This window comes from Herpailurus yagouaroundi, unplaced genomic scaffold, assembly GCF_014898765.1.
Source record: "Herpailurus yagouaroundi ecotype Mexico unplaced genomic scaffold, PumYag 159, whole genome shotgun sequence".
Taxonomy (NCBI): Eukaryota; Metazoa; Chordata; class Mammalia; order Carnivora; family Felidae; genus Herpailurus; species Herpailurus yagouaroundi.
In genome coordinates, this window is record NW_024412400.1 from 45,619,984 (window position 1) to 45,635,492 (window position 15,509).

General features: G+C 46.4%; 1 non-coding gene across 1 annotated transcript; it reads right to left on the minus strand.

The window, feature by feature from the left end:
• Positions 1-6,180: 6,180 nt before the first annotated feature.
• LOC121034269 (small nucleolar RNA SNORA43) lies at positions 6,181-6,314 on the minus strand. The gene has a single exon (XR_005792349.1). It is a non-coding gene; the product is annotated as a small nucleolar RNA SNORA43 (small nucleolar RNA).
• Between the last annotated feature and the right edge of the window lie 9,195 nt (positions 6,315-15,509).

The window sequence follows — 15,509 nt, forward strand, 5'->3', positions numbered from 1 at the left end:
TTCTGGATAAAATGAAAGAAAGTGTCAAAGAAGGGAGAGTTGGGGGGGGGGGTCGGGGAAGAGGGGTAGGATTATGCTGATCCCTGCAGCCTCAGTGAGCAGGAGGAATTAGCAGGAGGGTGGGTGATGAGCGTGATGTCTTTCCTCCTCCCCAGATCAAAGAGCGCCAGGCACCTTTGAACCCCAAGGGCCAATCCAATTCTTTTTCTACCTGGGGACAATATCAGGGTTTCCCTCCTGGGATATTGCCCCTCCAGATTCTCGTGCCTAGGCATACGTTGCTACCCAGTCTCTGTTTTCAAGTGAGCCGTGATCAGCCCCAGAACATTTCTCAGTCTAGTGCTTCAGGCAGTCACTGTAAACTTTGCCTCTGTTCCAGGTTTGGCAATGCCTAGGTGTCAACAACAAGTTTATGTTGAACTTGACACTCATCTCTCCTGGCTGTGTGGTGGCGGTCATGATTTGCAATTTTGGTGTCCCTGGAGGTTTGAGAGTTTCCCTTCAAATGTGGTCGAGGTGTTATTGCACAATGGCCAAACCATGGATCGGTTTCAGGCACAGATTGGTTTTTGGCCAAGATGGTGTTCTAGGTCATGTGGCTAGAGACTTAAAGTGACATCTCCATTTTCATCAGGAGCATATTGTTTGTCCAGAGTAAAAGTCAGACCTACTAACTAACGTTTACTGAAGAGATGAATCACCTGACTAGCACTCAGAAATGCAAATGCAACATGAGGTACCCAGTTTTTCCTCATTAGGTGGCAAAAATTTAAAAAAGGTTGAGAACACACAATGCTGGTAGGGAGTGGAAAATCAGCCCTCCTTATACGTTGTAGCTCAGAATGTAAATGGTTACTATCTTTGGGAAGATATTATAGCAGTCTATTAAAATAGAAAATACATATTTTTGCCTCAAATCTCATGTTGGGGAATATATTCTTCAGGGATAAAAGTGGAAGAACATAAAAATAAACAATCAAGGATGCTTGTTGTATATTTTTTGGTGTCAAAACAAAACTTAATTGAGATACCACCGAAATAGGGTATATTTTGGCAGAAGTATAATTTGGTATATTTATAATTTCAATTTAAGTGAGTGTAAATGAATGAATGAATGAATTAGGTCTATGTGAATTGTTCTAGAGGCCATCCATGTAAATTTAATGAAAAAAGGAAGCTAGAGTCTTGAATATAGTATGATGCAGCTTTTGTGAGAACAAAAAAGTCCAACTCTACACATAGGAATAAATGTACATGGCAGGATAAAAGGTATAGGAGGGTGTCCGTTAAGTTTTTGAGCTCTGTGATGTGGGATGAGAGGGGTGTGTGTGTGTGTGTGTGTGTGTGTGTGTGTGTGTGCGCGCGCGCACATGCCTGTGCACATAGGGTGGGAGTATTATAAATTTTCTTCTCGGTGCATTTAAAAAATAAGATTCATTTAGGGATGCCTGGGTGGCTGAGTCAGTTAAACCAACTCTTGATTTCGGCTCACGTCCTGATCTCATGGTCCCAAGAAGGAGCCCCATGGCAGACTCCGAGCTGGAGTGGAGTTGAGACTCCGAATGGAGTCTGCCTAAGATTCTCTCTCTCTCCCTCTTCCTCTACCCTTCTCCCACCCTCTCTCTTTCTCTCTCTCACTCTCTAAAAGAAAGATTGATATAAATGCTTTTAGAATAAAAAAATTCAATAAGAAAACACGGTCCCTACAAGGTTAAGGCCATTGACCAAAGTCTTAACAACTGGTTAATGACCAAGCAGGAGCTACAGTGCAGGTCGGCTGCGCCCATATCCCCAGTGTTCAGTCCCCTGCACAGGTTGCTGTTAAAAATATATAACTGGCAAAACTCATTACTGCTTCTGTTTGATGTTTTTGTCCCTCCCCTCTTTTCTCTATTGAGTAGCCAAGCTAAGAGAATGAGTGTTTTTCATTGTAGCCAGATCCTCTGATGTTCATTCTCAGGCAGACACTTTCCTTTTGACTGGATAAGTTAATTTCCATGACTAGGTTAGCTATTGCATGGCAATCCCCAGAGTTACAAGGATTGAGAAGGTGTCCGAAGAGTTATATATTTCCTCATTGTCCAGTCAAGATGTTCTCCTTGATCTGACAATTTTTCAGAAGCCAGCATTTTATTTCATTTCCAGCTTGACATAAAAGTGATTGTGTCCTTGGGGTTATAAGAAATATAATCTCACCTGTGACCTCCCTTTCATACTGCAAGCCCTCCAAAGACTCCATGGAACCTATACAGTTTAATTTGGGCTTTGCTCAGGCTTCTTTTTGGTTAAAGTTAACCTGTTATCCCTTTTGAAATAGTTCATCATTTAATCCAGAAAGAGATTGTCACCCATCAAATGGAACACATTGCTGTATCTACTTAATTTTTTCTCTTTTTATTCCTGGGAAATACTTTTATTCCCTGACATTCTTGAGCTCTGTCAACAGTTTAGAAATATACAGTCACAGAATGTAAATCTGAGACTGAAGAAATTTTGAGGCATTATGGTGGAGAGAATAATGTCCACCCAAAGCAGTCTATATCTAATCCCTGGAACTTTTGACTATATTACTGGCCCTCCTGCAAAGGGGACTTTGCAGATGTGATTTGGTTAAGAGCTTTGAGATGGGGAGATTATCCTCTATAGGAGGGGGGCCAATCTCATCACATGGACCTTTAAAAGCAGAAACCGTTTCCTGGCTGTAGTCAGAAGGAGATGTGACTACAGAAGAATGGCCAGAGAAATGCAACATGGCTGCCTTCAAGGTGGAGGAAGGGGCCATGACCTAAGGAATGCAGGAGGCCTCTAGAAGTTTGTAAGGGGAAGAAAACAGATTCTCCTCTAGAGCCTCCAGAAGGAATGCAGCCCTGCCAACATCTTGAAACCCATGTCAGACTTCAAGAGGCATGGTAGACCACAAGTGCTACTGTGAGGGTTCCGACCCCAGTTCCCACCATTCTCTTGACTTTTCCCTCTTTCATGTAGAAGTATCTTGAAGCTGACTTTCTCCCATGGTAGCAAGATGATAATCAGCAGCCACTGGACAATAAGCTTGCTTGTTTATATCCATGGGACAGAAAAGAAAACCTGTCCCTCAAACATAAAATAAGGTATCGCCTGCAGTCTGATTAGGCCAGTTGGATCACATGCCCACTCCTGGACCAGGCATGGGATTGCCATCTACTGATGCGTTAAGCCTGACTTTCCAAACCGGCAGCAAGCTGAGATGGCTGTGACGGGCACACATAGAAGAGGGAAGAGCCAACAGAAGAGTGGGAAATAGAGCTCGAACCTTCACCGCAGCACATTTGGCTCACGTGCCTCCCAAGGTCTCATTAGGTGAAATAACAGAGTTCTGTATTAGTCAATCCAGTTGAGTTGGGCTTCTCTATTACTTGCTGCCCAGATTACTCTAGTAGCCACGTACTCTCTACACGCAGAGGCACAAGCCCCTCCTGCCTGCTTTTGTCTTTCATGGTACCTGGCAGACTCCTGCAGGCCTTTCAGTTTGTGACTTTCTACACCTGACTGTGTCTGGTAAGAAACGCTTTCCTCCTGAGAACTGGCCCCCCGGGCCCAGAGCCAGCAGCGCGTTGCATGCCCGGTGCCTCTCCCTGCTCCTCTGCCCACAGCTGGCGTTGCTAATTGAGCGTGGCACCCCTTCTTGCTGAGTCCACGTGTGGCCTCGCAATGTCCAACACTGCACTCCAGGCAGCCGCGACTGGCTGATTGGAGCTGGCACAGGGGATGGACCCAATCTGGCATATTGGCGTAACTAGAGATAGTCTTTTTTTCCTTTCTAAGTAGTTGCTTTGCCTTGTCAGTTCGTATTGAGATAACGACCCGTTACAACTCTCAGGCCTCCCTCACTTGTCGAAGTCCACATTTCCCTAAGCCCGGGCTTGGCACAGCCTGTTGATGGCCAGCCAGGCGTTCCAGGACCTAGACGGTTAGCATTCACACGTGAGCCTCCACCGCTCTGCCGTCTCAGTGTAAAATATCCTTCAAGGTTAATGTCCCTACTCCCACCCTCTAAAATACTTTATAGTTTTGTGGTATCATTTACATGACATGAAGGGAATCTAATTCACTAGCATTCCGGATTGGGGAGTGTTTTTCCCTTTGAGAAAAAGTGTCAGGAGACAAGTGGCAGGGTGGTCACTTATCAGGCTTTATGGCTTTTGAAAGAAGGGTACCTCGGGGAAGGAGGAGACAGAAGCCCAGGCTTGGTGTTGTGGGAACCCTGCGGAGAAGGACAGTGATGAAAGCCCTAACAGCTGCTCAGAGGTGGGCTCGCAGGCAGTGAGATGCATCCAAAAGAGGGCTCTTGGAGGCTTGTCCTGCCGTCCTACTAGAATTGCCCTTCTCTTGCCTCCTCACGAGACCTGCTGCAGCGACTGCCGCTTGTCTCTCATTCCTCCTAGAGGCAAACTTGAGTTTCCTCTGGAAGCAACTGCATGCCGTTCCGCCCTAAGGCTGGGACACGGGGGGGCCAATTTTATTCAGGTTACGCCTTATTTTACGGTGTTATCTTTTGCGTACTGGAGCCTTTTTATTCTATTCGTCTGTGCCTCAATAGTCATGGCTTTCTTTTGAAGGGTACCAGAATATGCCACCCCAAAATATGCCTAAGAATTCTTTTGGGGCACCCAGTTGGCTCTGTCGGTAGAGTATCCGACTCTTGATCTCAGGGTCCTGAGTTCAAACCCTACAGTGGGTGGGGAGCCTACTTAAAAAGTATGTATTTTGAGCTGAGGGCAATTGAGAGGAAGGTACAAGAAAAGCTCTCTGCCCTCTGCCTATTTGCGTAGAAAGAGGACATAAATTCGTAAAAATTTGTAAAGGTGTCCCTTCTCCTACCAGGAAGGAGAAAAGTTAATCACCAGAGACAACTCTAGATCCTTAACATCCCAGAGACCACACCAGAGGAACCTACTTAACAAACCTTACTTACTAGCCCTATCTGCCATTAGTTCCCCTATACCCCTACCTTCCCACATGTGCCACCCTAGAAACTCAAAGCTTTTTCTTTGTCTTGTTACATCTTTAAAAATTTATTTTTCTTTGTGACACCTGAGTAGCTCAGTTGGTTAAGCCTCTGACTCTTGGTTTTGGCTCAGGTCACGATCTCACGGTTTGTGAGTTTGAGCCCCCCCCACCATCGGGCTCTGCGCTAACAGTGCGGAACCTGCTTGGGATTCTCTGTCTGCTTCTCTCTCTGCCCCTCCCCTGCTCTCTCTCTATCAAAATAAATAACATTAAAAAAATTTATTTTTCTTTGTTTTTAGAGGATGTCATATAAGCTCAAGTTCTAACCACTGTTTTGAGTTATTCACTGCTGAGTACCCCTGTATGTATGCACAAGGCACGTTCATAAACTTCTCTGTGTTTTTCTCTTGTTAATCTGTCTTTTCTCAGATTTACTTGTAGAATCTATTCAGAGATCCTAGGAATATGGAGGGAAAAGTTATATTTCTCCTCCCCTACATTTTTCTTATTTTACACGACCTTCCTTTAGCTCACTTTGACATTTTGCTTAGCTTATATTTATCTCGTTTTCTCTCATTGCTTTTACATTTGTTTCCCCCCTGTTTTTTTTTCTTAATTGTTCTTTTTAATGTTTATTCATTTTTTTTTTCTTTTACAGCCCTCATCACACCTGCTACCCCAGCAGGGTTACCAAGACTGCCCCCCTCCACTCACCAGTGCCCTGGTTTAGAGGGTTGCATATGGGGTTCTAGGTGGCCTACTGCAGTGTCTCCTTGGCAGGACAAAGCCAGGTGTGGCCCTCTGGTGTCCACTCCCCACCGCCTCCAAGCCCAGCTCCTGCTCTGCTGTCTCAAGGGTCCTTAGAACAGGGTGTGTGGGCGCAGGGCCTGGAAGCAGCCAGGGGTTCATGAACTTGCCCAAAGACTTGCAGAAACCCCTCTCCAGACAGACCTACAGAATGATCACTTCCAAGAGGGAGACCCTCTCCTGGTCGATCCCACTGGGCCAAAGGCCAGCCACATGCTCATCTCCATGCACACCTCATGTAACCCTCACAACAAGTGTCATTTTATAGACAAAGAACTCAAAAACCAAAGTGGTTAGTACCGTGCTCGGCATTCCCAGCTAGAAGCCCAAAGGTAGGTCTGCCTGCCTCGTGCACGTAAAAACTGCCTCCCCGGCAGCTGTGAAGCATGTTCGGCTACAAACCACGGAGTGCTCACTGTTCTGAGCACTGAGCGTAGAAACGGCCGCTTCCTCTTAGCCCCAGTGTCACAGGTGCAGGAGAGCAGCTGCATCTGAGGAGCCGGCAGGTCCAGCATCAGCAGGGCAGCCGTTCCTGCCCGTCCAGCCCCCGATATCTATTCATTTTTGAGAGACAGAGCTCAAGCAGGGGTGGGGCCGAGAGCGAGGGAGACAGAATCCAAAGCAGGCCCCAGTCTCTGAGCTGTCAGCACAGAGCCCCATGCGGGGCTCGAACCCACAAACTTGGAGATCATGACCTGAGCCAAAGTCTAACACTTAATTGACTGAGCCCCCCAGGTGCCCCAGATTCCCCCTCTGTTTTATCACAATTTTTTCTTTTTATGATTTTTTTGATAACTATCTTTTTATGATTTTTAACCATCTCTTACATTTCTTTAATTTACTTCTTAAAAATTTTTTATCGTCAAGTTTCAGCTCTCTTGGCTTACTCAGTGGTGAGCAGGGAGGGGTAGCCCTAAGGCATCCTGACCCTGAACAGTACTTGAATTTCTCCTGGCGGCGTTAACATTTTCTCCATCAGCCTCATTTAGACTTTGATCTGAGAATCCAGAAAACACGAATTCCTTCCCGACTGCAATAGTGAAGGTTGTTATAAATGCATGTCAAATTCTGGAATGGAGTTTCTTTCTCAGGTCAAGCATCCCTCTATCTCTTTATGTGGAATTAACTTATTTAGAAGCAGGTTGCAGTCACAGGTGGGAACTCAAGTCAGAAGTAAGCACACAAAAGAAAGAAGTGGCTGGGGGGGGGGGGGGGGGGCGCGGCTAGGGAACTAGCCAGCTCACGCCAGCAAGAAAAGAGCTGGTAGGTTACACCTTGGCCCAGCGCACATTCCAGCAATATCTGCGGACATCAGCCCCATGGCCCTGTGACCAGCTCCAGGCCCCATGGGACAGTGTATCTGGAGTTGCTAGCCATTTTCTGCTCAGATATGGGGCGGCCCAGGGCCTGGGCCCGTCCAGCTTGTGGTTAAAGGAGCCAGCAGAGGATGAGACATTTACCTCCTCCCTGCTCAGAGAGCAGCGTGTTTCCAGGAGGTGATTCTGCTCTGCTCTTTCCTGCCTTGTCATGGGCAGTGGCTGGTACATGACAAGAAGGGGATGTGGCTGCTTGCGAATCAGACTTTGTAAGTAGCAGGAACGCCTGTATGTAAGAAGCTGATTTCTTACAGGGACTTAACAAAACTGAAAGTAGGGAGAAGCATTCTTCCTTGGGAACGTGCTACTTTTGTTGAAGACTCTTTGGAAAGATTTTTCTGCTCTCTGTAATCTTTATTTATTTATTTAAAAAAAATTTTTTTTTTTTTAATGTGTATTTATTCTTGAGAGAGAGAGACAGAGACAGAGTGTGAGTGGGGGAGGGTCAGAGAGAGAGGCAGACACAGAATCCGAGCAGGCTCCAGGCTCTGAGCTGTCAGCCTGACGCGGGGCTCGAACTCACAAACTGCGAGATCGTGACCTGAGCCGAAGTTGGACGCTTAACTGACTGAGCCACCCAGGTGCCCCATCTGTTCTCTGTAATCTTGACTGACATTAACTGGCACCCTCCAACTTGGTCAGTCAACAACTTCTCCCCTCTTGTTTGCCATTGACAACAGACATTTTTGCTATCTTTTACTTTTGTGGAAGAAGGAATGTTGGCCAAAAGACTAGCTTATTATACAGCTTTTTATGCCCAATATTTAAAAAATATGATGTGATCAAAATTAAATGCAAAACCTTACTGTGCCTCTTGGTCTCCACATTTGCCTGCCTAAGGATGGCTAAGTCTCAGGTGCTCTGTGCTTGTCCCCGCTAATGGAAACTTGGTGGGACTCCCTTTGTCTTTGTCTTTAAGAAATCTGACACATATTGTAAATACCTCAGGCCACGGTGAACTAAACAGAAAGGAACTCTGGAAGCACCACGGGGTTGCTGGCTGCCTGCCACCACAATCTGATTTCTCTCTCAGGGATTCACTTGGGCCTCATTTAAAGCCAGTCAGCTTCCATTCCTTCTGTTGTCACCGCTGTTGGCTTTATAAACCTAGATAGATGTGTTTGATGCAGTGGCTCTTGGTCATTTAGGGAGTAATGCACTTTTTGAGGATTTGATGAAAACTGGCCTTTCCCCAGAGAAGTTCACGAAATGTATGACTGCTCCACATGTTGCCTATGGTTTCAGGTCCTTCCCTGATCCTTGAAGCACAGTCTGTGACCTCAGGTTAAGAATCATTAATAAAGATTGAGGCTATGGCATGATGTTAATTTTCTTGGGTATTCTGTTGGTTCAGGGTTGACCAGAGAGACAGAAGAGGAGGGATATATATTAAGACATTTATGGCATGGAATTGGCTTATATAATTGTCAGGGCTAGCAAGGCAATTGCTGTAGACTGAATGTTCGTCTCCCTTAAGATTCATACATTGAAACCTCGAAGGTGATGGTGTTTGGAGGTGGGGCCTTGAGAGGTGATTAGGTCATGACAGTGATGCCCTCATGAATGGGAGCAGAGCCTCCAGAGAGGGCCCTTGTTTCTCTGCCGTGTGGGGACATGGCAACAAGATGGCTGTCTATGAACCAGAAAGCGGGCTCTCGCAGCCCCAAATCTACTGGTACCTTGATCTCAACCTCCCAGCCTCCGGAACTGTGAGAAATAAATGTCTTTTATTTAAGCCACCCGTTACATGGTATTTTTGTTATGGCAGCCCAAAAAGACAAAGACAGCAAGGCTAGAATCTGCATACCAGGCTGTCAGGAAGGGCAGGCTGGAACTCTTGGGCACGGGGTGAAGCCTTCTGCAGGTGGGATTCCTTCTTCCAAGAAAGCCCTAGCTCTGTTCCTACCGGCTTTCAACTGATTAAACCGAGCCCACCAGATTAGCTAGGATATAAGGCTCTCCCTTCCTTAAAGTCAACTGACCATGGATTTTAGTCATATCTGTAAATAATCTTCATAGTAGCACCCAGGTCAGTACTTGATTGAATTACCCAGGGCTACAGCCTAGCCAAGCTGACACATAGAAGTGCCCATCCCAAGTATGATGGTATTATGGTTATGTAGAAAGACATCTTTGCTCTTAGAAGATACATGTTGAAATATTTACGGTGAGGGATCATGCTGTGTGTAACTTAGGTCCACTTAGCTTACAAGATATACATTAAGAAAGAGCAAATATGGCAAAAAGTTCCTAATTGTGCAGTGTACATGGAGATACGGTATATGAGAGTTCACTGCATCATTTTTTCAATTTTTCTGTATATTTGGAAGTTTTCATGAGATTTGTGAACTAAAGTAGCCCCCCTCTCCTGCCTGGCACCGTGATTAGTGGAGCACAGCATATACTCAATAATTGTTGCATGAATTACATTGAGCAAAGGGCAGCGTTTCACTCACAGCCAAAGAAGTCAGCAAGATAACGTGGCCAGGGTTGTAATAATAAGAGCCCTTCTCCTGCACATCCTGTGTTCTTGTTCACATAATTCCACTGATAATTAACTAGTAGTTAAGGCATTTCTTGAGGTGAGTCGAGGCGGTATGATTCAGCAAAGGGAATGCTAAAATAGGAGCCAGGAGTTCTTTCTGAGTTATAACTACAGGCTGTGAGGCTTTGGAGAAATTGCTTACCTACTCTGAACGTGTTTCCTCCTCTGAAAATGGGGATGATTATCCCCGCTTTTTTCAGGATTGTTCTGAGGAAGAAATTCAATAAGAACTCTAAAAATGCCCTGTAAACAGCTGATGTGCAGAGCTGTCCTACCACTCACTATCGCATACAGAGTCTAGACCCACATCCTTTCACATGTAACATCTGTGACTCAAGAAGTAGCTTAGAATCGATGGCACATCATAGTTTGATTGGCAGCGCTTTTTTCTTTCCTACTGTTACTTAAAATAATAGTGGCATCTTAGATTTGATGAAATACTGTGGCTAAGTGGTCTTGGTCAATGACTTAAACCCTTTAAACCTTATCTTTTTCCTCTGCTTTGGGGATAAGAGTATTTTCAGTGGTTGTTATGATTAAATAAGATTATGCAAAGCACTTAGTTAGCATTTAATAAATAGCAGTGATGGGGCGCCTGGGTGACTCAGTGGGTTAAGCGTCCGGCTTCAGCTCAGGTCATGATCTCACGGGTCCGTGACTTCGAGCCCCATGTTGGGCTCTGTGCTGACAGCTCAGAGCCTGGAGCCTGCTTCAGATTCTGTGTCTCCTTCTCTCTCTGCCCCTCCCCTGCTCATGTTCTGTCTCTCTCTCTCTCAAAAAGTAAAATAAAAATATTTAAAAAATTTTTAAAAAATAGCAGTGCAAAGTAGTATTATTGTGCAAATATAAGTTAACATCACTGGCTGTAGAACTTACACAGTCTCTGAAGATCCTGCCTGTAAATTCCACCTTTGCCACCCCATTCTTAAAGGAGAAAATAAATACAACCCTACCAAGTTTACTTTGGAAAAAGTGACCCCAAACTCAAGGCGATTGCTTTAAGTATTGGAGCTAGAGAAATAGATCTGAATGCAGGGTGTCAGGGCAGTGACCTCTTTTTGTACTTTTGGTTCCTACTGTCTGGATGCTGGCACTATGTTCACAGTCACACTTCTGGGGACTCTCTTAGGCGCTCGTTGGCTGGAGCCTGGGGTAGCGCCATCTCTGTGCACACAGAAGTTGTGAGAATGTTGAGGTCAGCCCTACCTGGGGCGAACTGTGCCACAGGCTTCCCTCAATAAACCTCCCAGGGGCTTCTCCAGCACTGCTGTAGCCAAGCTCTGAGGCCTCTGGGGTCCCGCAACCCGGGTTGGTAAACACATTACCTGCAGTAAAGGCTTTTATTTTTGTTGACCTGCAGGGAGAGGATTTAATTTGCATGATCCCTCCTGCGGTGGGAAGTGTGTGAACCCTGCCAGGCGGCGTTAAGTGCTCGCAACCAGAAGGCACAAATCAAATCCTGCTGCAAACACTCCAGCCTTACCTTCTCAGCCAGTGCCCCTGAACACAGTTTGGGGAGCAGAGAAAGGGAAGAAAAGCATCTGGCAGGAAAGCAAATCTTGAAGAAAGTTGTCCTGGGCGGCTGTCAAGAACCGTTCACCTGTAGGAGTGGCGTCTTCCTTTCTTTGTAAACATCCAGGAAGATGGCAACGGAACCCTTGGAAAGGAGTCTAGGGTGCCAGGTTTCCTTCTTAATTAGTCCTTCCCTGGTCCTCTCCGTCACTTGACTTTCTACTACCCTGTCCTACCCCCCACCCCCACCCTTTCTCTTTCCTATTTCTTCTCTCAGCAACTACATGGTTCCTACTCCTGCTAGTTTTTTAGGTCTTTCTATTTGTTACCCTTCTAGCATTCTCTCTAAGATTTTAAAACTCTTCCTTCTGAAATAACTTCACTTATAAAAAAAGTTGCAAAAAATTATACAAAAAGATTCTCGTATGCCCTTCACATAGATCCTCCAAACAGTAGCATCTTTTTATTTATTTATTTAAAAAAATTTTTAATGTTTATTTATCTTTGAGAGAGAGCGAGAGAGAGCGAGCATGAGTGGGGGAGGGGCAGAGAGCGAGGGAGAATTGGAAGCAGGCTCCAGGCTCGGAGCTGTCAGCACAGAGCCTGACACGGGGCTTGAACTCGTGAACCACAAGGTCATGACCTGAGCCAAAGTCAGACACTTAACCGACTGAGCCACCCAGGCGCCCCAAAGAGTAATATCTTAATAACCAAATGTTTTAGAAGATAAAACAAAACAAAACAAAACAAAACAAAACTGATAGACAAGCATTCATCAGGCCCCAAATTAAAATAATCTACAATGAGGAGTCTCATTCCCATGCTGTCCTTATCCATACTGTCCTCATCATCCCTTCTTTGGCAGGCAGCTAGAAACGCTGCTTGGGGAGTCTTTCAGTGTTTGTGAGGCAAATATTCGCAAATATGTACCTTTCCCCTTTCTTACACAAAAGGCAACACTGTATACAGCTGGCTTCTCTCGCCTAACATTATGTCCCAGAGATGTTTCTTTCCATCTCGGCATTAACATCCTCACTCTGTTCATCAGCTCTGTAATTTTCCACTATGTGGATGTCTTGGTTTGTTCAGGCTGCTATAACAAAATATCACAGACTGAATAGCTTTTAAACAGCAGACATTTATTTCTCACGATTCTGGAGGCTGAGGCCCCAAGATCAGGGTGCTGGCACAGTCAGGTGGCAGCCTGCTTCCAGGTCACGGGCTCCTCTTTGTATCCCACAGGGTGAAAGGGGAAGGGAGGTCTCTCAGCTTCTTTTATGAGGGCACCAATCCCATTCACCAGGACTCATACCAGGCATTGGGATTTCAAAATATGAATTTGGGGGGATACATTGAGACCCTGGTGGTGGATGCACCTCAACTGATAGACTCTACTGTTTGGCAATTTTGTTATTACTTGCAGTCGAATATATCCTATGTGATACACTGGTCAATGAAGGATAGAGGGTGAAGGAGAAGCCCAAGCAAACTGCCGTTAGTGGCAGAATCAGTTTCACTGAGCACATGCTCTGCATGGCTTTGGGTGATCTGGATTTGTTTTTTTATTTTTATTTTTGGATATTTATTTATTTATTTTTTTTGAGAGGGAGAGAGAGAGAGTGTGTACAAGTGGGGGAGGGGTAGAGAGAGAGGAAAACACAGAATTGGAAGCAGGCTCCAGGCTCTGAGCTGTCAGCACAGAGCCCGACTCGGGGCTCAAACCCACAAACCATGAGATCATGACCTGAGCCGAAGTCGGATGTTCAACCGACTGAGCCACCCAGGCCCCCAGGATATTAATTTCTGGATTTAATTGCTGTGGGCTGGATGTGAGCTGAAGCAAGGTACCAGAAGCACAAAAGGAAACCAGGCCTTATTGTTGATCCTTTAGAATCTGATTACAAAGGAATGAGTTAACATGTTGCATTCTAACAGATACTTTAACATTTTCTCTTAAAGAAGAGTTCTAGAGTGCCTGGGTGGCTCTGTGGGTTAAGCATCTGACTTCCTCTCAGGTCGTGATCTCACGGTTCATGAGTTCAAGTCTGGAGTAGGGTGAGTTCTGCCTCTCTCTCTCTCTCTCTCTCTCTCTGCCTCTTGCTCACTTGTGCCCACTCTCTCTCTGTCTCAAAAAAGAAAAAAGAATTCTAAATTCCTATAAAGGGCACCCAGACATAGAATGAGGGGAGTGGGCTCTAATGAGGGGAGTGGGCTCTAATTCTGTAGAACAACAGATTACTCAGAGAAAAGTGCTGTGGCCCCCTCCTGCTTCAGGGAGTTACAAGATACTGAGTGGGGCTTTCCCTTGGCCTGGGAATTGGTGGCCAGGACCAAAGCTGAAGACAAAGGAGCCCCCTTTTCTCTTCTGCAGAGAAAGATGCCCAGGAACCTCTAAAATCCAGCTAACCCTCACCATCACTCCAGTGCCCCTCCCCATTGGCCACAGACAGTTGGGGGGGGGGGGCAGTGGAGACCGCTGAGTGTTGGAGTTGTGAGCCATCAGCGTTTGGGGGTGGGAGCGTGTCGTAGCTGCTCCTACTATACTGCACTGTCAAGTGAATGGATCCCAAGGGGGTCACTTGTAAAGATGGGGATCCTGCAGGAAGGGTGGATGGTCATGGTATTAGTTTTTTATTACTGCTATAACAAATTACTACAAATTTCGTAGCTTAAAACAACAGAAGCATATTTTTACAGCTTTGAGAGTCTGAAGTTATCTCCTTAAGCTAAAATCAAGATGTTGGCCGGACTACATTTCTTCTCACCTTGGTTCCCTCTGGTTCCATCATCACATGGCCTTCTCCTAATCTGACCTTCGCCTTGGGACCAACGTGATTACATTGGGTTTACCTGGATAATCCAGGATAATCTAGCTCAAGATGCTTAATTTAACGACCTCTGCAAAGTCTCTTTCCTTGTGTAAAGTAACATATTCACAGCTTCCATGGGTCAGGACATAGACATCTGAGGAGTCATTGTTCAGCCAATCACTATCTGAGGTCCTTGATTAGACATCAACTTTGGCAGTGGGCTTGTCGAGCTGCCCTCTGCCTACCCGATCTGAGCAAAAGAGAATTGGAGAGGGATGGTGGGACTGCAGGGGGGGGTGGGGGGGTGGGGGGAGGGGATGGACAGATGTCACTGACTGGCTAGAGGAGGATGTGAGAGTTCCCAGGGTGTCCAGAGAGCTGCCCACCAGGTGAGGGGGACCCCAGAAGCAAGAGGCTCTGGGCAGGGCTGCCAGGGGCAGGAGCTGAGGGATTGGATGAAGTGAGTCAGGAGCTGGACCTCCTACCAGGGAAGGCCACGTGGGCACTGGAGGGAGAGCAAGCCACCACCTCTCCCCACGCCAGACCCTGCAGTCACAGCCTGATTAGTTGGGAAGGGAAAAGGTCAGTTATCTGGAAGGGAAAAGCTTTGCCTCAAACACAAGATGGGGAGGTATAGACCACATGGGCTTTTTAATAACCTCAGATGACTAGAAAGCCAGCCCCGCCCAGAATGTCGCTCTACCCAGTGGGGAAAGAAGAGTTAACATTTGGCAGTTGGGGTTGAGTGATGAAAACCCCGCAACGATTTCGTGTTTGTGTCACCAGCGAGGGCAGGCTCCTCGGTACGCTGGTCGGGTTTCTTCGTGGCGGGGCCGGGACTCCACTGAGGGAATAAAGAATGGTAAAAATACTAAGTCGCAGCAACCATCTTGGCTTGACTGCTGCTTGCAGCGCCCCCAGAGTTTCTGCTGTCCCTCTAGACCCACATTCCCCACAGTTCGGCGTGGTTTTCCGCATCCTTGAAGAGTGTGGGGCTCTTCTGGAAGAAGTGGAGAAAGGGGTTTCCAATCTGATGGTGATCAATTAACACTTCTAAAGCAGCTGTCTTTCTGGAGGGAGCCCCAACTGAGCCTCCAACTTGCCTGGAAGGAGGCATTTGAAAATTATCACCCAGCTTACTCCCTCGCCCCCTATTCCATCGCTGCAGGTCTGATTCTTGCCTTCTGTGAATTCCCCGGGAGGCCCTGGAGTAGCGCACTTAAGAGGAGGGGTTTTCGGGGCAGACAACCCCAGGTTCCAATCCTGGTGTGTCCCCACCAGGTGTGTGAGTGTGAGATTGAGCGGGTTTCCTAACCTTTTATGCCAATATTCCAAACCCAGGTGGGCCAAGCACAAACTTTTCCCGGTAGATGTGGGTGGGGTCCGCTTTGATATTTGGGGGTGGGGTGGGGACCACATTACGTGAACCGCTGTCACCTCACTACTGAGTGGCAAGGGATAGAGGTGTCA